We start from the raw sequence: 21,537 nt of genomic DNA, 5'->3' as shown, positions 1-21,537 counted from the left end.
TACATGCCATTTCAACTTCTGACCCTCAGAACTGTAAGAAAATATCTTGTATTGTTTTAAGTCACAAAGTTTCTGGTAATGTGTTACAGTAGCAATAGGAAACTATCATATAAGCCCAAAGCAAAATATTTACAAAAAAATTCTTTCTTTCTTTTTCCTCCCTTCCTCTCTGCCCCCCGCTCCATATTTCATAAACGATTTGGACTATTTGCACAACACATATTCGGATGAACTTCATTTATAACCAACCAACTTCTTTGAGAGATATTAAAAGTACCAGTTACTGCATTGACTTATTGCTTTGACTCCCCTCTACCTGTCTAATATTCCAGCTATTAGTTGGTTTAAGGCAAAGGATGGATATACATTACATTTTCCAATGCTGATTCTAATTGAATAGTGGTTTTATTTTTGAGTGCAAGCTTGAGAAAATTCTGAAGCCATGTTGAAACTTAGGAAAAAGCACTGTGATCAATTATCAATGTAAATATTTGCTGTGAACCCAGGAGGAGAGAAATAATGCCATGTTTAGAAGTGGGAGAGACCTGGAAATGTCTTTAGAGATATGAAGGAGAACTGATTCATTGGGAACAGTCAGAGATCACAAAGAAGCTTGAAGGTATTGAGTAAATGCTGAGGGAAGAAATACCCAAAAGGAACAATCTTATTTCAAACATTTTTCTTGGGGGTCAACTTGGAATGACATTTCCTGGATCTCATAACTGCGTATGTCACAGTGAATTGAAATAATAGACTTTGATAGACTCACAGTGTTCTGGTGGACTGTAATCCATACACAGTAATAATTCCTTTGGCAAATGGAGATTTATAGACTACGCAAAGCCATGAATTGTTTTGCTCACATTACGGTTGATAAAAGTACTCATAGCAACTTTTAGTAGCCTGACAAGTATCCCAAACTGAAAAGGCACCTGGCCAAGGGAAAACTGAGGGTTAAGTGGCATGATTATGAACTTTGGATTGTGTTTGATGAGCGCTAATTAAATATCAGATTAGAGACCTCCCTCCCTTGTTTAAGAACAAATTACTTGAGAAAAATACTTGTTAGAATAATTTGTCAGATGTTCTCTTTTATCATTATAGCAATGCCTCAAAAGTAACTGTATGGAAAGATCAAAATTCTGGCTTTTGCTTTAAGTTCTCAATATACATTGACCAAGAGCAATACTTCCTATGTGTAAGAATGGTAGAGTCCATAGCTTTAGGGAATTTGATGGTCTAGAATGCATTTTTAAGCAACAGACATTTCTCCTCAACTATTAAACTCTTAAGTTTTCATTTTTATTTACATATAACTTAGATATTTCCTTGAATAATTTTAATTATTGTTTTTATTAACTGAGATGGAAAAAACCCATTATCTAAGAATAGGAAGAGAAAAATCTCTTTTCAATTGATATATTTATCATTTTAACTGGGCATAGTTATAATTGTACACACTTGCCAAATGGATGTTTACAATTAAGTCTTCTTTACATTAGTTGTGACATTAACTTACTATGGCCAACTTAGCCTTTAAATCATGTGCTAATTTAATACTAGATATATACTGTAGTTGAAATAACTATAGTATATATCAACTAGTATCAAAATGTTGGTAGGTATAAAATAAAGTACCTCCTTTATGCAATTAAATCTACTGATTAGCAATCCATTCATGTTGGGTTTATGGCACACAGATTTGTCACCAATCAAATGAACAGTTGTCAGGTTAAAAAGAAAAAAAATGTTTTGAGTGTGGAAAAAATACAGAGATTCCTAATATATAATCATTGTTTAAGACAATATAAATGTCTGTGGTTAAGTGTAAGTAGGACATACACAGGGAAGTGGAAAGAGAGCAAAGTTTTAGGATTGATATACAGTGAATAGCCTTGCATGAAAAAATTAAGATTCTTCTGAACCTACCTTAAATAAAGCATCTGGCGCATGATAGAGATGGATCACTTGTTCTCATAAATCTGGCATTTAAACTGAACTAGTTATGAATATTCGTGACAGAAAGATTTAGCCGTATGCCTCATCCCCCCACCAGTGACTGTATAATTAGTCTTTCCGTTAATCTTCATTACCATTGTCATCTTCCACCTTGTCCTTTGAAAACAAGATTGAAATAGAAGGATATCTCGAAATTCATATTGAGAAAAATGAGGGCTGTAAGCCATTCAAATGACAAAGGTGCTTGGAAGAGACAGCAAAAGTTATTTCATCTAATCTATAAATACACCAATGTTAAATTGATTAAAATTTCAAAGGAGATTTTGGTGCATGTTAATGCTGATGAATAGTCTATAGACAGCAAAGGGTAAGATGAAATGCAGGCTAGGAGGAAGCACTAAATTGTCTTTCACATTCCTTGTGCTCTGTCTTGTTCCTGCCCCTTGCCCTCCAACACAACTAGCTACCACTTCAATCTTATAGCACAAATGTGCTTCTGGAAAGGCATTTATGTGATAAGAACTAAGATCATGGATACGTTTTTAGAATGCCCTCATGAATTCTGTAAAAGAGTAAGAGAGACAGATTGAAACTTATCCTTAAGAATTAAGTTCTCCATCACTGGGAAAGCAACTTCATTTAGGCACTATTGACTGGTATATCACCAGAAGTAGAAGTCCACTAATAGAAAAATAAAACAAATTATATTACTATTTATATAGCACCTACTAGGCATTATGATCATATGTTACCTGATTTTTCCCACAATCCTGCCCTATAGGTATTTGTCTCCTTTTTTTAGATGAGGATAGAGGTAGAATAATTTGCTCAGGGTAAGTGTAAGTTTGTGGTAGAACAGAACTTGAAACCATAGTGGTAAGATTTCAAGCAGAAGCTGTCAGATGGTCTCAAATACTTTTCAGGTGATTCAAGGTGATTCAAGGAGGGAGAAATCGTGCAGAGAAACATTAAGCTATATGGGGAAAAGCAAAAGTTAAAAGAGCAAAGAAATAGACTTGACAAGAAGGATATAGTGTCTTCTGAAGATTAGGTTCATTTTTACCTGAAATTAGGATGATAAGGCCCATTTTATTTATTTTAAAAACCTCTTTGGTTGCTCATCTGTTCAAGAACCCCAATTTTCTGTATACACAAGTTGCATTGGCTTTAGATCTTGACTGAAGTTATTGATAAAATATAATAGTTTCATCCACTTTTTCACCTTCAAAGACAGATAGCTTTTTTTAGGAAATCTTCTGAGTCCTTTACCTGGCCTGATGTGGAAAGGATCATGCCACTTTCATTGTTTGCAAAAGCACATGAACAGAAGCTTCATTGACATTCAACATGAAGTAATCTTCCCAGTGAAATTTAGAGAAGAGTCACCTTCCTGTCAATAATAGATTAAAGGAAGTTTTGTTTTCAATATTCCTGCATAACCTGAGCCACTTATTATTCGATGCATTCTTTTAAGACCAAGTATCTAAATCAAGCAAGAACATCTTGTATTGTCACCAAGTGATGAATTTATATGTGAAGGATAGAGTTGCTCTTTTGTTTTTCATTTATACATAAATAAATGCATTTTTCATCCTAGACATGAATTAATTCGTGCTTTTCTGTCCTAGACATCTACAACATGAAAAGAATGTAAATCCAGACCTATCAATATAATTAACATTGGAAACAGTAAGAGTTGGAAAAAAGAAATAGCCCGACAATATATTTACGTACTTTAAATCCGTCATAAGCTAATGAAGTACATTTTGAATTAGAAGGATAAAGAAAACTCATTGGATTCCAGATTGGGTACTTTCTAGTTATGCTATACTATCTTCCATGTTATCTTCCTGCCACTGTAAGCTGATACAACTGAAATAGGTAGTTAATTTCAACACACAAAAAATATGACATTTGAGGTACCCAATCTGGAAGAAATTGTTGCCTTCGTTTTTAGGTACTTCTTCTTTGTATGGTAGTGAAATTTCTTTTAATAAGATTCAAACATTAATTCATATCATTATGACAATAACAAAGAGCTTTGGCACCTTTTATTAGAGACATATATGGTTTGAAACTAAACAACAATGCAAAATCATAGCAGTGTGGGCTCTTTCAAAAGTCAGGTTCAGGGAAGCATTCAACCATTCCTTAAAATAATTTTAACTCAAACCCTGGACCACTTTAGAAAACCAGAAGAGTACATTAGGTGGAATTCAGATCAGGGGGAGTAAATAAAGGGTGCTCTATCATTCTCTCACCTTGAGGAAGATGCTGCCATTTGAGGCCCCATTGATTCCAGAGCTGGCTATAACCTCATTCTGGAGAGTATTTGATATCTTCCCTGGAATCATATTCACAAAAGTGTATTTTATTATTATGTTGTCAAGTTTTCTTAGAAAACTTGAAATAAAATTTATGTTTGTATTTGCTATACAATATTTTTAGGAACTAGTGTCTTATATATTAAGTCTGAGAAATTTAAATTCTTCCTCCTGTCTAATAAGGGCACATAACTTTGATTTCACTGCTGGAAACTTCAGATACAAATTTTAAGCAAGAATAATCATGTTAGATATGCAGAATCTTATCATCAACATATTTTTATAATCGTTTCCTTGGTTCTGATTTTTGTTTCTCTTTTACTTCATAATAAAAGTCTTTTCCTAGAAATCTGCTTCGAATACTCTGTGGGGAAAGGTGGGGTTATAAATAAATAGAAATTTAAAAATATGTATGGTGGGACTGCATATTATTGGATAGAAAATTGTCCACTATTTTTCTATGAAGATGTTCCCACTAAAAAAAATTTAAAAAATAAAAGAACTTCTGTTTCAAGTAAGCATTCATATACCTGAGTACTAGAATTCTAAAGCTCATGCAACACAATAAATATTAATGATGAGATAAGAATTTGGGGGTCTGAGGTTCTTGACCCCCAGAGTTAAATACACTGGTACAAGTGGATTTAGTCCTACTTAGCATGAACTGCCCAATGTTTCCTTGCAGTTCAACTCTTGGGTCTTCTGTTTTCATGCTTCGGTTCCTTAAAACTTACCTACAACTCTTGCTGTGAAAAATAAACCAATTTTATTGTCATTTTTGTTTAAAACTGCAAATGACTTGTACTTAATAGTACAGTCTAGGTGGTGGAAAGATATTATAAAAGCCCAAATAAATAACTTCCATTTTGGGGAAGGAGAAAGAAAAACCTTGAGAATGTTGTGTAAAAAGTATGCAAGGACATAGAGTTGAGAGCATTAAAATTTGTTATTCAAAGATTAATTTACTAACATTAAGAAAGATATTTTATTATTGTGTTTTAGATCCATGCTTATTAAAACATTAAACATTGCCTTACCCATACTTTCAAGCTATAATTATATAGACTCACTAGAAATTTCCAGTTGAAAAAATAAAAGATTTCATTTAAGTCCAAGAAGATTTCTGGTTGTTCTTCAAAGCAGTGGGTTCCTTTTTCCTATTTAAAAATGGAAAACACTGCCTATGTTTTCTTTTCTCACGCATCTCTAAACTAACAATCATCTAAGACAGTAACGAGTGTGACCCATAAGAATTAAGTTGTACCCCTGAAAACCAGTCAGTTACGATCAGTATCTCACTGTTTCATAAACTGAATTTATATTCCTGTGAATTCTTGCCAGAGTTGAAAATTTCATATTATTAATTATTGCACCTATATGACCCATTTCCAAATGCCCCCAATGAGGAACACATAATCTCTCTACTTAACATGCATTAAAAAAACATAGATAAGAATTGTTATTAAATCTTTCACAGCTATGTCTTAAATTGAAATTATTTCCTTTAAAAAGAATAGTTAAATAGATGCAGAACAGAAAATTGGTTATCAGGGATTAGGGAAGGCAAGGAAGGTGTGATTGTAAAAGGGCAGCATGAGGAGTTCCTTTGTGATAAAGAAACAGCTCTGTACCTTGATTTCAGGGGTGGTTATAAGATATGTACACGTGGTAACATGCCATAGAACTATATATAAAAACATGCAAGAATGAGTGAATTCAAAAATTGCTGAAATCTGAGCAATATCTATCTATGGTCTGGTTTATTGAATTGTGCCAATCAGTTTCTGGTTTTGATAATGTACTATGGTTTTGGGAGATGTCAGGTTTGGAGAAAGATGGGTGATAAGGGACCAAGGACTTTTCTGCAATTTCATGTGAGTCTAAATTAGTTAAAAATCAAACATTTTTTTAAAAAGCAATCAAATTAGCTGAAAGTGAGGCAGGTTTCATTGATTTTATTTTCAGAGTCACCTAATATATAACAAAAAGAAAATGAATTTATGTATCCAGCAGAAATAAATACATAAAGGAATCATGTTTAAGTATTTTTGAAATTGATTTCCTACATTTTGATTTTTATGCAATATTATAATTGCATAAAAGTTTATATTCAGTGTTTGCCATTATGTTATGACAGAAAATAGCATTTCCCATTTTCCTACTAATCTATGGATCTAGATGTGTGAGACCCCTTCAGATGTGACACCTAAAGAAAGTAAAAAGTATCTAGGCTCCATTCAACACTTTTTAAAAGGCTGCCTGGCTACTTTCACACCACCTTAGTGTATAATGGCAATTTATGGAGAGTCATTCCTGTCAAAATTCAACAGTGTCTTTTCTATGTACCTTAGGACAATAAGTAGGTAGCATCTATTGAGTACTTGTTATGTTAACAAGAACAGTGCTAAAATCTTTATAAATTGTCTAATTTAATATCCATTCTCACCTAATGAGTCAGGTTATTATCATTCCAGTTTTACAAGATTGTCCTAAATATGTCAGAAGCTTTCTTTCTAAACCTGGTACTGCTGGATACTGGTTTGAAAATTGTGTTTACTATTAATTTGTATCTACTGAAGTGTACACTTTGATCTTAGGGCCACATTGACAATTCTGAAATAGCCTCTTCTTCTCAGGCTAGCCACAATAAACTCACTTTTCAAAGTTCTCTAGGTTTAGCGCTAAATTCAACTCATCAAGTTCTTCCCAGTCATCAATGAACATAATACATCAGCCCAGTTTGCAGCTCATTCTCCCAGAAGAAAGTGCCAATGGTGTGTCAGCTCCCAGAGATGGGATATCCTGCATATACCAGTTAAAATTTCTGCTTTTGTACTAAGGGCTTAATGGGATTTGCATAATTGTCTTGATTTATGAAAAGCAATTTATTAATCCAGGCTTCAGGACATTAGTGATATTCCAGTTCAGTGTTGCATGATTAAGGCAGGTTTTGAAACACAAAACAAAAGAAACAAACACTCCTCTAAACTTTAAATGTACAGATTCTCAAAATTATAAAAGATGGTGATGAAGATGGTGATGATGATAATGATGATGATACACAAAGGATCAATTTTCTTTTGGTGAGGAATTTATTGCTTCACCTGTAGATTCTTTATGAATTAGGTTTTTGTGGTTTATTTGAAAGTACAACACAAAACATAGGGCAGCTAATTAAATTGTGCTGTTTCTTATTAATGTTTAACCTTAATTCATCTTTTCAAAGGTTAACTTTTCATAAGTTTTGCTCTTTAAAGTTCTCTGAAAGCCGAACTGTATGATTTACATTCCCACAGTAAATTCCTAGCACAGGGGGACCCAGTAAAATATGCAATAAATTGATGTTTGGAGACAAGGAGTGTAAATGATTTAAAAACAAACACTATAATATATCAAAACCATTCAAATTGTTACTTATGTTTAGAAAATTCTTTATTCACATTTCTATTGCTATATGTTTCTATATGGTATGTTATGCATGATATATTCTATAAAATATTAAATATATTTATGTATGTATATGCATTCAACTGTCTCATCAAAATATTCAAACATTTAATAAAGTTAAGTGTGATTAAAAATTAAAGTAGTAGGTTTAAAAAAATGGTATCTGGGTCAACTGCCTTTCAACAGACAAAACTGGCTATTATGTACTTATTTTTAAGAGGATTTTGGGAAGTTTCCAAATTTCTTAGTTTTATAAACTTCTATATAAATCAGCATAAAGGGGATAGATAGGGGTGCAGAGAAAAATTGCCATGCAAATTATTCAACTGGGATCTAAATTTCTAAACAAATCAGCTGTCTCATCATTTTACATTGAGCCCCATTAAAAACAGTGCTACTACCTTAATTAACCCTTAGCCCTTAACCCTTAGTATTTATAGATACTTATAAATATTTATACTTATTAAGAAAGTATAAATACATACAGAAATGTATATGCAAGAAGTGAAAAGCACTTGGAATCCCAACACCTTGAGATAATTGCTATTAATATGTGGCATATACATAATGGCCCCAAGCTGGAAACAACCTAAATATCCATTAACTGGTGAATGGATAGATAAAATGTGGTATATCGATGTAATGGAATATTATTTAGCAATAAAAGAGAACAAAGAGTGACACCTTTTAAATCATGGTTGAATGTCAAAAACATGCTAAGAGAAAGAAACCAGAATAAAAGACCACATGCATGAGTCTATTTATATGAAAGGTCCAGAAAAGGGAAATTTATAGAGATAGAAAATAGATTGTCAACTGCCAGAGGCTGGGAATGGGAAGGGGAATTAATTGTAAATGGGCATAAGAGGTCTAACTGGGGGTATGAAATGTTCTAAAATGGATTTATGGTCATGGTTGCACTACCCGGTAAGTTATTAAAACCCTTGAATTGTATGCTTGAAATGGGTGAACTTTAGAATATGAAAAAACAAATCCCACTAAAGGTTGTTAAAAAATATGTGTTGGCATAACACTGTCCCAATTTTTTCTAATGAATATAATAAAAGGGATTGTAATCTACATTCTGACTTACAGTCTTTTTTTTATTGAGTATATATTATGGGCCTTTTTTATTTCAGCATGGAGCTATATCACCATTTTTGACAGACTATAATAATTTATTGTATGTGTACCATAATTCTTTTTCTAATTTTTCAACTTTAACATACATGTATGTGTGTGTATGTGTACATACCTTTACATATTTGGTTTGATTTTTTGCATAAACTAAATTCCTATAACTAGAAATTTTGAGTTTTGGTATGAAAATTATACATATAAATACATATGTAAGTATATATTATATCTGTCTATTTCTATCTATTTTTTATCTGTCAACAGATAATTCTCAGAAACATTGTACAAATTTATACTTTTATCTTTACATAATGAGAATACTCATTTACCCTTACCATTCACAGCAAATGGACATTATCACTCTTACTAATCCAAGTTAATATTTTGAACAATTTAACGATATTACTTTAATTGGTAGTAACTACATGGAGAGGTTAACATCTCTTCATCTATTATATGTTCATTTGTATTTCTTTTTCTTCGACTTGCCTGTTTGTTTACCTTGCTCATTTGTTTCAGTTGAGTTGTCTGTGTTTAATCTATTAGGTGATAAGATTTAGCTACTTAGTATTTGACTTTCACATATTTTGCAAATATTTTTTTTTAAATTTTTCTTTGATTTAAAAATTTTTATGCTTGTTTGTCATACAAAAGCTTTGCTTTTTTTTTGTATTCAAACCTATAAAATTTTCTTTATTGGTTTTTCTTTTTGATGCTATGCTCATGAAATTCTCCCCTCCCCAAGATTATAAAAATAGTCACCTAAAATTTTTTTCAGTACTTCTTTGATTTTAATTTTCAACTTAAGTATTTAAATCACTTGTAATTCAGTTTGGTACTAGTAGTATGCTAAATATGCAGCTTTGCTTTTTATCCTTATGACTCCTCAGTTGAATCAGATTGAATAACCTGTTCATTTCCTAATCTAGTTTGAAGTTAGCACCACTCAGGAGTAACAGAAATGGATGGATTTCAGCCAATTTTGAAGAAATATATATATTTATGATAAATATTTGGCATAGTATTCTCATTCCTGACAGACGATTTTGCAGTCCTTAGTTTTTACATATCACCAAATCAATTAAAAATTGGGACAAGAACTGTTTCCTATTTGAAAGATGAATTAGGAACATTGTCCTTACAGATGTATTCTGACATAGTCAGCTAACTGAGAGGAGAGACACAATTCCCACTTCTGTTTGTTTGTTACTTCCCATAAAATTCTGTTTCATCATTGAGTGAATTCTCTCCATTTACTCCTCCTTCCTGGATAAAGTATTTTAAATTAAATTGAAACTTAAAAATCCCTATAAATTATGATAGATATAATAAAAATATAAATAGAAAATAAAATATTAGAATCACAGCACTTAAATATAGCATTTAGAGTATGCACGTGTTTCTATGATGTAAAATGTATCATAAAATATGTACAAATAGTTGAAGGTAAATTTTAAAGAAAATTTTGAAGAAAGCCCTTTCTTTCTAGTCCAGGGTAGGAAGCACCCTCGGCTTGAAATTATAAATGCTGATATTTATGGAGTGTTTTCCATTTGCTAGGCACTGTTTTAAGTAATTTATAAATGTTGAGTGCTTTGATTCTCACAATAACTCTATGATGAATCCACTGAAGCACCAAGAGCTTAGATAACTCACCCATGGCCTTGTAAAAGGAAGAGCCAAGATTCACTCCAAGCAGTCGGTTCCCTAGTCCAAGCCTTAAGCACTATGCTGGCTCTCTCCAAAGACTCCAGTGATTTCCAGCTCAAAAGTCTTGTGCTCTCAGAGAAAGACAAATATCATATGATATCGCTTATATGTGGAATCTAAAATAATAGTACAAATGAACCTGTTTACAAAACAGAAATAGAGTCACAGACATAGAAAACAAACTTATGGTTATCAAGGGGGAACAGGGGGGAGGGATAAATTGGGAGATTGGGATTAACACATACACACTACTATATATAAAGTAGATAATTAACAAGAACCTACTGTAAAGCACAGGGAACTCTACTCAATACTCTATAATGACCTATAAGGGAATAGAATCTAAAAAAGAGTAGATATATGTATATGTATAACTGATTCACTTTGCTATACAGCAGAAACTAACGCAACATTGTAAATCAACTATACTCCAATAAAAATTAATTTTAAAAAAACTTTTAAAAAAAGTCTTGTCCTCTCATACTGTCACCATCACAGATTTAGGTTTCAACTTTGATACAAAAGGTAAAATATAGACTGCTTTCTTCATAGAATAACTATGGGGATCAAACTGGATATACTGTTATATCAAAGCACAATGAAAAATGAGTTTTTATCAACATTACAAAAAATTTCCTGCTCATTTTTATTATTCATATAGAAACTTCAGACTGACTCTAGACTCCAGTTATATACACTTCATGGGATCATTCACCCATCATTCATTCAAATAAAAAATATATAACAAGCAGTTATTATGAGCCAGTCTATTTAAGTGTTCAGAATACATTGATGAACAAGGTAGTGAAGCTTCCTACTCTCATGGAGTGTCCAAGTGTTTTGGGGTAGGTCAGGAGGACTTTACAGAAAATAAGCAACATTTTAGGGGATGTAGAGCTCCAAGATGATGCTAATAACATTAGTCCAAAGGAAGTATAATTTTCTATACTTAACACCATGAAAATCAATTCAGCTGAAGAAACATTTCATGAAATCCTCTTCAGAATTAAAACCACATCGTGTTAGAAGGCAGAGTAATTCTCAAACATATGAAATCAGTTATTATTTTAATGTTATTACATCTCAAATCACTATTGATGGAAATTATATCAATCTACAAAAAGTGATTCTTAAGAATCAAACTCAGACTGAGTACTGTATAATATAAAGTGTATAATTCATTTTATTTTGGGCCTAGGTTTTTAAAAGCTAGCATTTGAAAACTAAGGTTTTGAGCCTTACTACTTAACCCAGGATACCCGCAACCAAGTACAAACTTTTACTTTCCAGTTTCTGGAAGAAGCACGCAACGGAACATCACCAAATACACAATTTAGCATTTTGTCAATACTTGAGAATTAAATACTAGAGTTAACTAATCTTAATAATTAGCCAGGAAAATCAGCAGAGCTTCCATCAAATGGAATAAACCAATAGGATTTGTTGTGCCAGGAGTTCTATTTTACCATGAGATCAGTAAGCCAGGACATTAATTTTAAGCTCAGTCTTTAGGTTTATTCTTGCTCTTGTCTTTTGGGTTGGGCTGTGTCCCAAAGCCAATGTGACCAGAAAAGGAAGAAGGTCGAAGTAGAAATCATGCTCCAAGGTGAATTGTAAGATGTGAGCAATTTTTAAAATATTAATATATTGTTAAGAGATATCCTGCATGGTGGGTGATGAGTCTTTGCCCTTAGCCCTTGGCTTCCTTATTATAGTTTTTTGTATAATGCATTTATTTATGTACTTATTTTTTCATTTTTTTTAACCAGATACTAGCAGTAACATATTGGCACCAGAGCCTCATAAACAAAGTTAAGCTGTGAATTTCTAAATTTTAATATGAAACACATTTCACCAACTCACCTAAAACCACCCCCAAATCCCACCATAAGCCATCACTTGAACCAGATTAGCTGAGCCAGGTTCTTGCAAGATGCCAGATTTCTGCAGCTACCCTTTTCATATTCTCTGACCCTCAAATCTGAGTAAATTATATGCTTAGTTTGATATCGTAGCATTTTACACTTTCCTTGGTCTTGGCTTTTGGCATTTTCTACTAGAATGCCAATGCCCTCAGTAGTGTCTTTTTGTTTACCACTATATCACTATCTTACAGTAGGACTGATATATAATGGGTATTAAGTAAATATTTACTTCATAAAATTTTAAAAAATACATATTTCTAGTAGTTAGATGAGTTATTTAGTAGATAAAATTACTGACAAATAAATTCAATCTGATAAAATGAGTAAGAGATTTCAGAATAGGAAGAACAACATTTGAAATGTTGGAGTTGTATGTACTCTGTTAATTTTCATAAAGTTTTGCAGTCACATGATGTATGGAATGCTGTTTAATGAATTAAAGTGCTTTCAACTTTAAAGGTGCAAAAATCCAATAAATATAATATTTACTAGGAAACTTAGACTGATATTGGCACTAATAGTTACTCCTCTACATATACACACACAGTGGAAACCTAGCATTCACAATTTCCAACCATTTCAATGAGGCTAAAAGTTTTAGGAGGAAGCTTTTCAGAGATGGAGCATGTAGAAACTTCATTCCTTGTCTTTTAATCAAAGGAAGGATATATTTCTAAAAGCTGTCCATCTGGTTCCTTTCATGAGCCCTGAATTTACGTGATAAAAAGCAGAAATATAATTAATATATTTTTTCAATAAGAGACAGTTTTAGGCATGTGCCTCAGCAATGAATTGTGAAAGCTTTGACACATCTAATTTTGAAATCTATGTCACCACCCTGGGAAAGGAGGAAGGAGAAGGCAGGGCCTCTGCAGCCTTTTGCTTCTGAGATGTTTTTAGTGATCTATAGCTGCAAACCAAGGGAAGAGAGTTTCCATTTTGCTCTTGAAAGATGTATCAAGCCCAATTGCCAACACATAGTCTTTCCTGTCACACATTTCACTGATTCTAAATCAGTGAAGGAGCTGTCTTCTGGCAGCATTACTGCATTTGAATCTCTTTCTTTCAAATCTAATCTACAGTTGCTGAACCAGGCAATCTGCATTCCAAAAAAAAGGCTGTGACTGTAATAACATTAGGCCACTAATATTTCCAATAAGTAGAGTGATGGAAAAAGAAACCTCTGTAGTGGAGGGAAAAGAAGTTGTGGGAGAACCCCATAGTATATTTTCAAAAGTGGAAAGTCTGGTGGGGGGACAAGCTCAGATTGTCAGTCTTTCAAGGTCAAATGCATTAATTTGATAGAAGTTCAGTCCACACTACCGGTTTGAGGCAGATTCATACAAAAAGAGAAAGATGTGTATAGTTGTTGGAAACTCAGGATCTCTGAATCATAAATACTAGATTCATTAATAATTTTTGCATGACAAACTACTTGATTTCAGCTAGCATTTTCTATAAATATTAGACATGGGTTGAATCGACCTAATGAAGTTCTTGTGATTAGTGCCTGAACTGCCACCTGGGAGGATATTACATGAAGAGGCCTTACCATTTGAGGGGTTTATTCTGGCTCCTTTTCCATAGATAATGGATGTCTATAAATTGAAAACTAATCATTCTTACTGTATAACCCTTCCCCTCTTGTCCAACATGGGTGCCCAGGATGCCAAGAATTTCAGGGTTGTGTTTTTGAATGTGATTGTGTTGGAAGTTTTCACATATACATATAAGGCACATAATGAACCTGAATCTTCTTCACCTGGTGGTATAGAATGGTACAAAACTTATGCAGATAACAACATTGTTAGAGTATGCTCATGGAAGGAATATGAATGTCATCTATGCCTACACAGCCATGCCAACTTCACATTGTGAGTTAATCAGAGTAATCCCAGTTGGACTTACCGACATGGGAAATGACTAGTGAAAGCAAGAAGGGGAGAACAAGAACAGGGACTGTTCACTTTTCCAATAATCTAATATACATTGTTGGTAATTAAAAAATGTTTGTGTAGAAACGTTCATGGAGTTAGCAGCTTATTTCCAGGTAATGGCAAGTTATTTTCTCATACAGCTTATAAGGTACATATCTAAGCAATCTTAGGCTCCAGTGCCCAGAGAAGGTTAACCGTCAGGTATGGAAAGAGACTTTTGAATATGTGCTACAGACCATCCAGAAAAGACACACATTCATAGAAATCTGAAACTAGTTAGCCTTTGGAAAGACAGACATTCATAGAAATCTGAAACTAGTTAGCCTTTGGCCAAGTGTAGGGAGAATTAATGCATAAAAAAAATAAGACATTGCTAAACACAAACTTATTTTACATATTAGTAAAGCTATCCTCTTGAAGAAATAGAAGGGTTTTTTTTTCTAATTTTTCATAACGTTGTTTTAAAAATCTTTTTGAAAAATCAGATGTAGATTAACATATACATTCACATCAGTCCTCTGTCAACATGTGATCAGCTTTGTCTGTTTTGAAAGGCCTAACTCAGTCTTTTCCAAAATTGTCCAAACATAAACAGTACTTTAAATTCAATAAAAAAAATATATTTGTTGGTTCCCATCCCATACATTTTGAAACTGAATCCCCCTGGAGGGGTGTGGGAATCTGTATTTTTTAAAAAAGAATCTCAAGTGATGTTCTCAGACATGTTCGGGAATCATAATCCCAAACTATTACCTGAACATAAACCCTTTCTGTGATATCTGTGAGCAGTCAGAATTCCACATATTAACTAAACCATATTTACTTTTCTGTATATTTCTCATTTTGAAGGCAATGTAGAGGGCTCATTCCTTCTAGGGAAGTAAGTGACAATCTGTGTTAATAATGATATTGTTGAAGACTGTCACAAATTCTGAATAATCTAAATTATTTGTGCAAATCACAAGAGGAATAATTTGGGTATTCTTTGGACTCACTATGTAATTTTTAGTAGATGTTCTAGTGACTTGCATTTCCCTGGTTAACCAAATTACATGAAAAATGGTAGATTAGATTGATGATCTGTCATCATATTTTAATAGCTCTTACTATACTTATGGAATATTTTTATAATCTTATGTTAATTACTAGCTATCCTATTCTTGGAAGAAAAGAGCTAAGAAAATGAGAACGAAGAATCATCTAGAGGTTTTGGTATTTAGTCAGAATCAGTCTGATGTTTGATCCAAACTGCCCTTATGATGGAAATACATTTATTTACTCTTATAAACAGATTTTAAAAAGTGGTAAGGTGGAATTTCTTCTTTCGATGAGCTATTTCCCAAACTAGCTCCATAATATAAAATTTTCCAACGTTGACTATATTTTCTTCCAAAAATTTATCTGGGTCAGTTACCACATGATGGAATTATTTACTCCTCAAGTCACTGGTTAATTGAACACATGATTCAAATCTACTATGGGCTAAGACTGAGGGAAATAAGTCAGACTTGGTCTTTACCTCCCTGGAACTCATAGTAATGGTGAAGTCAGGGTGGAGCATAGGGTTTATTCCAGACTTGCAAAAGCCCAGAAACTAGAAAGAAAATGGTACTTTTACCTGATTCCCAGGGCCATGGATGGACACAGCTGCAGTTGCAGGAGAGAGCTGACCTAACTCCCTGCTCTCAGTGAGGGATGCTTCTCCTTGGACTGCACATCCCTGTTTATCACATATTCTTGTGGATGTCTCAGTCTTCCAGGTCGTTAGTTACCAGAACAAGCAGCCCTATCATGTTGTGCCCATCCCCCCATCCAGTGCTCCCACTTTTACATGCTCTCATCTCAGGGACCTCCAACCCACAAGAGCCATCCTTTTCAGGCCTGGATTCACAGGGACACAGCCTGTGCAGTTACACAAGGTCCCTACTCAGACACGCCTGATGCTTGGTTTAATGCTTTATTGTCACCATCTTGAAATTCTTAATAATTTTTAACCAAGGGGTCTTGCATTTTGTCTGGCCCTGCTAATTTTGTAACCCACCTTGATTACCCACTTTTGTCACTGCAACATTACATCCTTGTGACTTGTAGTCATTTCTGCTTCAACTTTTTAATTCAGCTTGAAACAGCTGGTCCAGTTTTTTGAAATCTTAGCAAAAATTTCACCTTCTCATAGATACTTTTAACCACCATTTCTTTCTTTTCTTTTATGGGTCTTCCTTTTTTTTTTTTTTCAGATCTAATTTTACCTATAAGTCCTGTTTTTCATACTTAACCACCATTTCTAAAAATTAAATCCTCTCTGCCCAGTTACCTCCATCCATGTCACTGCTTATTATCACTACAGCAACTATGACAGTATGGAACTATTTTATTTGTTTACTTATTTGTCTAATATAGGTATACTCCTTTCAGGAAGAAACCTTATTTTATCTTTTTTTCTTTCTTGCTTTCTTTTCTTCATTGAAGTAACATTGGTTTATAATATTGTTTCACACGTACAACATTGTATTTCTACTCCTGTATACCCTACAGCATGCTCACCACCAAAAATTTAATTTCCATCCATCACCTTATAGCTGATCCTCTTTACCTACTTCATCCTCCCCCACCCCTTCCCCTCTGGTAACCAGTACTGTTCTCGGTACCTATGTGTTTGTTTGTTTATTTATCTTGTTTGTTTGTTGTTTATATTCCACATATGAGTGAAATCACACAATATTTGTCTTCTTCTGTCTGACTTATTTCACTTAGCATAATACCCTCAAGGTCCATCCATATTTTTGCAAAAGGCAAGATTTCATCTTTTTTTCTTTTTTTAATTTGGTCTTATTCAATATTTTACCTCTATGTCTTACAACATTGAATCAATCAATAAGTGAATGTATGAAATTCATGAATCTGAAGCACAGGAAGCATGAGGGAGAGTGGTACAAGACAAAGCTTGTGAAATAAGGAAGGACCACGAGTTGGGGATGCTTGTCTTTATCCTCTCAAGGGAGAGAGATATAAGTTGAGGTGTAGAGATGTTTTTCCAATATACGAATGTTTGACGTTGCATTTCTATTTAAAACTGATTTTCCTGACAAAAATCTATTTCTCATTACAAGTCATTGTATAAACTGATATTTTACTTAAAGGAAAAAATAAGAATAATTGATATTTTTTAGTTTTTTGGACTTCAGAATATGTCAATACTCTCCTTAAAAGTGAAACAAACACTGTATTCCAAATATGTAGATAAAATAGACCAATTATCCTCAGTTTGGTACTACCTAACAAAATATAGCTGCCATTTTGTTAATATTCCTATCTTTTTTTCAAGGGAGTATAAAAAGGAAGGAGAATTAATATCTAAATTAAAATCTCAAGGGTCATTGTGTATATTGCAAATGTTCAGGTCATTCAGCACATAAGACTGATAATGCAAAATTATACTATTTTTCTTGTGAACATCATTTTTTTTTCTGGGCATATATTCTTTTCACTGAAAAAAATTATATATTCAGTTAAAATGATCTTATAATCAAGTGAGTAGGTGTATAGAAATGTCAAATAGGAATGATAATATTTCCCACCTACCTGCCTTCACAGGATGCTGTGAGAATTGATATGAAAATGTCTTTGAAGTGTTTTGAACTGCTTAGAAGAAAGATATGATATAAATACAGAGCTGTATTTTTGGAATTATGATTCCAATGGCCTCTATGATAAATCCTATGATTTTAGAGTTAGAAGAGATACAGTCACCTTCTTGCCCTAACTCTTCACTATAGATTTGAAGCCCAGAGAGGTGAATATTTTTGGTGCCACTAACTATATAACAACTTATTTTTCAAACAAAATTAAACGTTGATTCAGTGAACATTTAGCATTGATTTCATAGCTTTGGACATTGAAACAGGTGATGTCCTGGTAACTTAGTGCATTAGTTTGGTGGGCAGTCACAACAAGATACCACAGAAATTTATTAAACAACAGAAATTTGAACAACAGAAATTTATTTTTTCACAATTCTGGAGGCTAGAAGTCCAAGATCAAGGTGTTAGCAGGGTGGTGTTTCTTCTGAGGCCTCTTTCCTTAGTTTGTAGATGGCTGTCTTCTTGTGTTTTCACATCATCTTCCCTTTGTACCTGTTTGTATCCCAGTTTCCTTTTCTTATAAGGACACTGGTCATAATGAAGTAAGGCCCACCATAATGACTTTGTTTTAATTTAAGTACTTTTTTTAAGGCCCCATCTCCAAACACGGTCACATTCTGAGGTACTGGGGGTTGGCACTTTAACATATAAATTTGGAGAAAACACAATTTAGCCCATAACACTCAGATACCTGTGTTTGGGCCTAGCATGAAGTCACTAACTAGTCATTCCATACACCCACATTTACAGCCTTTTAATGCTTCCATTGCTTTTTTTCAGATATGCTGATCTTCCTTCTGGTTCTGAAACATGCCCAGCACTTGCTCTCTTTGGTTCTTTGCACTCATCTTTGCCTGGTAGGTTCTTTTATAATCTCTTCATATCACTATGTGTCAGGTCTTAGCTTAATGCCATCTTCACAAAGATGTCTTTTTTTGGCCACATTATGTAAATCAGTCCTAGTGATATTGATTTTCTTATCTTATGTATCTTCTGAATAATCTATGAGGGAAAAAAAGCAACCTTGGATGCCTGGGAACTGATATGACATTTAAACCTAGACCTCAATCTCAATGTCATTACAAACTTATCTCCCTCTTACAGCTGAGCCATGTTGTTCTCCTGCAGAGCATGATGTCACAGAACATTCCCATCAGCAAGGTCATCGTGCACCCCACAGAATAACCACCATCTCCCCTCATTAAGTGAGTGACTAGAGCTTTTGAAAACCAGTTATAGCTATAACCTTGCCTTAATCTGCCTTCTCTGTAGATAAGATTTATTGAAATAGCCAATCATAGACTTGTTCCTTCTTTATGACAACCTCCAATCTACCCCTAAATTCTCCCCAACATTACTCAACCAGAGCTCCAATCCTATGGTCAATTCTTTCTAATGCCCTTATTGAGACACACCACAGTTCCCAAGGTGTGTGTTCTCCCTCCTTGCAATGAGTGATAGATATAACTTGTTCAACTGCAGGTGTTCCTGGTAGTCTTTTGTTGGTCTATTTTCTAGATCATTACTGTCTGTCTTCCATGAAGGCATAAGCTACGTGAGGGAAGGAATCTGGGTTTGCCTCATCACATCTTCATTACTAGCACTGTTCACAACAATGTTCGCTGTACCCAGCACATAATAGGCACTCAGTTAGTATTGGATGAACAAATGAATTGGATGAACAAATGAATCAACCAACACCAGAATACTTATGACTATTTTATACCCTTTCAAGTGCCTCTGTTTAGAATGTTTTAGGGTCTTCATAGTGATATTAGGGATATATAAGAAGGAATATAGTCCCTAAGTAGGGAATGACATAGTGCAAATGGTATATGAGGAAGATCATTACTGTTGCTGGCAGCAGAAAAGAGTCCTGGGGAAGGGAATAGATATTATTGTGCTAAGTAATAATAGTAAGGTTTGGGGTGGACACTTGGATAAAGTGAGCAAATGGCCTTTTGAGAAATGTATCACACAGCAGTGTACCTTGAGAGTACATTAGTTATAAGGTACCAAGATAATAAGTTTGACAAAATACATTCAAGATTGTGAGTCTCCAGAATTTTTGTTTCAGTCATTGTTCTCATTAAGTATTCACTATTTGTACCTGAAATGGAGATCTATTAAAAAATGTCAATTGTTTTCTTAGTTATTGTAACCTTATCTTACACGCAGTAAGTTTTAATTCTAAATTTCAAATCTACTGATTCAATACTTTTAGGATAATCCTACAGAAATAGACTTTCTGAATTTTATAATTGGATTTTATTTTGCCCACAGAATTATACATTTTTGATTCCAAATATTGAAAGATGTGTATTATTTTATCGATTAGTATATTAATTAAATTTCTATGAGTAATAATAATGTGTATCTAGATGTTTCCAGTTACACATAATCCTGTTTCATGCTTCATGCAAAACAAAACAAGACCCTCTGATTACTAAATTTAGCAATGTATAATCCTATATAGAAATTACTGCTGAAGTAGTAAATAGTATTATATTTATGTTTTATAAGAATGAACAAAGACTCACTTATGAAGCATCTGCTTAGACTCCACTATTTTTTTTCTTTTAATTTGTGAGATCAAATTGTTTTAAGTGGCCAACAATTACAACTTGAAAGGGATACTTTGTTAATTATATTTCTCCTAATGTGGATATCCAAATGTTTCAATTCTAAATATGTAAGTTGAAAGTTTAATGCTAATTTTCTATGGTTTAAGTTTCTTGTGACTTTTCATCTATGAGCTATTGTATTTGATTTCACGTCTCTAACTCTTTTGAGTTCTGAGTTACACATCTAAATCTCTGGCAAAACATAGGCTTAAATTCCACTGCTCCTATCAGAAGGGAGACTTTATTTTATGGAGTGTGAACAGCTGTGCTAAACAGAGTTAATGTTAGAATTACCACTGAGAACAAAAGTGTGGAGCTTTTCACTGCTTAATTAAAAAAAATGTTTCAAGTGCCACCTTCAAAGTGTGACAAGGCAACAAAAGTAAGAAAAAAGAAACAGAGTAGAGAGTATATCTTCATGTTATTGGAAAACAATCTACCAGGAGGAGTTGGAATATACTACTGTGGGTCATCTCTTAGTAGAGTTTTGTTAATATATATCTGGGCATACAGCATGATGCACTTAAGTGTTTACTTATTTTTTTTAACAAGGTTTTTTCCTGGCTAGTTAGCTTACTGGTTCTCCCATTATTAAAAATTTGGAGGAGTGGAAAAAGAATTCTGGTGTGACTTTCACTTAAAGAGGCAAGCTTCAGGCAGCATCAAGGGTACACTCTAGTTCTGGCAGGAAGTGATCTTGAATGATGTTCATAGTCTCCAAGTCCTCTTGTTTTGAAACTAGCACAAAGAGCTCCTTAATATGGGAAAGAAAAAAGGGGGGTGGTGGAGGGAGATCTTTAGGACTGTCTCTTTGGTGAGTCTCCAGTGGAAGA

General features: G+C 33.6%; 1 long non-coding RNA gene across 1 annotated transcript in view; it reads left to right on the top strand.

Moving 5' to 3' along the window:
* The window catches only part of LOC109549090 (uncharacterized), a 677,834-nt gene that overhangs the window by 407,179 nt on the left and 249,118 nt on the right, over window positions 1–21,537 (top strand). Inside the window, exons 7-8 of the long non-coding RNA XR_012330755.1 lie at window positions 18,861–18,937; window positions 19,185–19,285. This is a non-coding gene — a long non-coding RNA (uncharacterized lncRNA). The remainder of the gene's footprint in view (window positions 1–18,860; window positions 18,938–19,184; window positions 19,286–21,537) is intronic.

Source organism: Tursiops truncatus, chromosome 3, assembly GCF_011762595.2.
Source record: "Tursiops truncatus isolate mTurTru1 chromosome 3, mTurTru1.mat.Y, whole genome shotgun sequence".
Taxonomy (NCBI): Eukaryota; Metazoa; Chordata; class Mammalia; order Artiodactyla; family Delphinidae; genus Tursiops; species Tursiops truncatus.
This window is presented reverse-complemented; position numbering and strand designations above follow the sequence as displayed.